The sequence below is a fragment of the Peromyscus eremicus genome, chromosome X, assembly GCF_949786415.1.
Source record: "Peromyscus eremicus chromosome X, PerEre_H2_v1, whole genome shotgun sequence".
NCBI lineage: Eukaryota > Metazoa > Chordata > Mammalia > Rodentia > Cricetidae > Peromyscus > Peromyscus eremicus.
The window spans coordinates 2820605-2824198 of NC_081439.1; the positions used below are offsets into that span (position 1 = coordinate 2820605).

Below are 3594 nucleotides of genomic sequence, written 5' to 3' on the forward strand. Positions count from 1 at the left end.
CTGATCCCTCCTCCTTCCTCACAGTCCAAGCTTCTGCAACACTACCCCTACACCCATCCTACTGCAGGCTACTATACTATTGAGGTTGCAAAGCCCATTGACCTTTCCTCAAGAAAACATGGTGGAATCTTGCAGAAGGTCAGGCTGACCAGTGCTGGCATGTATAGAAGATATCAACACACCACCACCCTCTTTGCTTGTGCCGTCAGTGCATAGTCTCACAGACATTGAAGACTGAGTATTCCCAGGCTCCACCTATTTCCTACTGTCAGCCTTTTCCCTGTCTATCTCTGGGCCAGTCATCCTCTGTTTCTGGCTAATGAAGCTTGCTGTCTTAGAGTGGTCACCCTCTTGGTGGTCATGGGGAATTCTGATTCTCTTACCCACAAGGCCATTGCCAACAAGAACACATTCGAAAGGAGACTATGAAAGACTAGGGGACTTCTGAGGTTTGACTAAAGTCATTTTGCTTTATGATATGGCTATGAAGCTTAGGGAATGGAATTGGTGGCTTAATGGCAGATGTCCCCTATAAGCTCCAGTATTTGAATACCTGGTCACTAGTTAGTGGTGGTGGTAGTGAGGTATTAGGACATTTAGCCTTGCTGAAGAAAGTAAGGTAGTAAGGCAATAGGGGAGGTGGGTTTTGAGAGCTTATTGTCTCATCCAACTTAGTTCACTGTCTGTTTCGTACTTGTGGTTTAGGATGTGAACTCTTAGCTTCCTGCTCCTACACCATGCCTGATGCCTGCTTCCATGACAGACTCTCAATGTCCTAGAACCATAAGCCAAAATGAATTCTTTCTTCCATAAGTTGTTCCATGGTGCTTTATCAGAGCAACAGAAAATTCACTGATACAGTTGCTAAACATTATGGAAGATCCAAAAAAGGGCACAGATGAAGAAACTTCATTAATTGTAAGCTTAGATGTTTTATTTATATTTTGGATTGCTGAACTGATTTCTACATAAGAAATTAAGTAGTAAGTGAATTTTTTTTTCCAAGTCAGGGTTTCTCTATGTAGCACTGGTTGTCCTGGAACTCACTATGTAGACCAGGCTGACCTGAAACTCAGAGATCTGCCTGCCTCTGCCTCCTGAGTGCTAGTATTGAAGACTTGTGCCACCACTGCTTGTCTATTAACAGAAATATTTAATTTATAATTTTTAAATTTTTAATTAAAATCTAATTGCATCACTTCCCCTTCGTTTCTTCTCTTTACCCCCTCAAATATCCCCTCACTCCCTCTCAAATTAATGACCTCTTTTTATTTATTATTGTTACACACATATGATCGATTGAATAAGAATGGCCCCCGTAGAATCATATATTTGAATTCTTAGTCACCCAGGGAGTGGCACTATTTGAGAAAGACTATGAGGTATGGCCTTGTTGGACTCTCTCTCTCTGCTTGCAGATCAGTACATAGTTTTCTGCTATTTCTCCAACACAATGCCTGCCCGCCACCATGCTCTCTGCCATGATGATAATGGACTAAGCCTCTGAAACTGCAAATAAACCCCAATTAAATGCTTTCTTTTATAAGAGTTACCTTGGTCATGATGTTTCTTCACAACAATAGAATAGTGACTAAAACAATATATAAACACATAAATATATAAATACAACCTATGAGTGTTGTTTGTGTGTATATGATCTCACAGCTGACCAGTTTGTATCAGATAACCAATTAGGGGACTCATCCTTGAGACAGGCTAATTCCTCCTCTCTCAATAATCACTAGATGCATATAGTTCTTTGTCTAGGGGCAGTACACCTGTGAGATTTCCCACTTCTACCTTAACATGTCTGTTGGTATTGTCATTGTGCAGGTCTTGTTCAGGCAGCCATATTGGAAAAATATCATGGGTATAGCTTCCCTGTCATTTCTAGGAGACATCATCTCATCACACACTTCCTGTTCTGACTTGTACAGTTTTTTAACCCCTCTTCCTCAATGTTCCCTCAGCCTTAGGTGCAGGAGTTGTGTTGTAGATGTATCCATTGAGGCTGGGCTCCCTGTAGTTTTGATCTTGGCATCATGACCTTTGGTGGGTTTCTGTAATGGTCTCCATTTGCTAAAAAGAGAAGATTCTTTGAAGAGGGGTGAGAGCTACACTTACTTGCAAATTTCATGATTCCTTTTTTCTTTACAGCTGAATAGTATTCTGTGGTGTGTGTGTACCACACATACATTATCTGTTCATCTGTTGAGAACATTTAGGCTGTTTCAACTGGCTAAAAACTATGGACCACTTCACTAATCTTCATGTTATTTTTGCCCAGAGGCATGTTAATCTTCTCAGTATTTTTCCAATTTTAGTATATGTACCTCTGAAGTAAGCACAGGCACAGTATTTTAAAATAAGTTAGTCTCTCTCAAAATGTTATACATTGAAGTTAATTCTACTCCTAATCCCAGCAGTCTTAACATAGAATTGGAAGAGCTGATTCTAAAATTTATATAAAAGAGTCAAAAGCCAAGAATATCCAAGAGAAAATGTAAAGAAAAAACTGAGTTGTATATCCAACCAGATAAAAGGTTTTTTTAATAAAATCACATTGATTGTCATTATTTATTATTGATTATAGCTATGATGAATAGACCAATTCAGCTGATTTTTTTTAAATAGCTCTTAGGACTGAGGAGATGGTTCAGTCTATAAAGTGCTCATCATGAAACCATGAGTACTTAATTAAAATCCCAGGGCATAATCGTAAAAGGATCGCTTTCTTGGGATTAAATATATTCTAAAAATTTTAGATATAAGAACACTGAATTTTTGAGGCTATGGTACAAGCCTCTGGTATGTATGGTACATACTCTGGTAATGAATTTGAACTAATATAACCACTCAGTTCAATCTAGAAGTATCTGATAAAGTGAAAAATGGGGAACACATCAATCCAGCAAGTCCATTTACAGGAAAGTGCGCTAGAGAAAATCTAAAACATATGCACAAAGAAGCATCAGTGTCAGTTTTTCCAGTACATTTCAAGCATGGAGAAATTGGGAACCGAGGAAACACAGAAACATTTTGCCTAATCCTCAAATGAATGAAGTATAGCTACATCAATTCTCATGAATAAATCTCATAATAGAATATAATAGAGCAAAGGACACTGGTGCAATAGTGACACCAATATCAGAATAACTAACCACTTTCTGATTGGATTTAAGCTCCAGTCCACAAGTTGAAATCCATACCTGGCACCAATACTGGAGCCAAGAACTTGTGAATAGGTAGGTAACTGGCCTCAGGGGAGACCCTACTATTATTACTCTGTAAAGTATTAAACTGACTTTTAATGAATTATCATTATACTCAAAGATTAGTGCATCTCTCATTCCTCATCAAGGAAGCTTCATTTTACAGCAGTTGGTGCTTAACACAGAGACTCACAACTGGTCAAGGTACAGAGAGGATGAAACTGGAAAATGCTTAGCTTTAAATGGGACATCCATATGACAACACCTCCTCCCAAGGCTCAAGGATCATTTTAGAAGAGGAGAGGAAAGACTGTGCAAGAGTTGTAGGCAGTGGATGACTACAAGGAAAGAGTGTTTTATGGACACAGCAGGGAAGCTGCCC

General features: G+C 38.9%; 1 non-coding gene across 1 annotated transcript; it reads right to left on the reverse strand.

Moving 5' to 3' along the window:
- Positions 1–2242: 2242 nt before the first annotated feature.
- On the reverse strand, positions 2243–2348 carry LOC131900258 (U6 spliceosomal RNA). The gene has a single exon (XR_009376176.1). It is a non-coding gene; the product is annotated as a U6 spliceosomal RNA (small nuclear RNA).
- Between the last annotated feature and the right edge of the window lie 1246 nt (positions 2349–3594).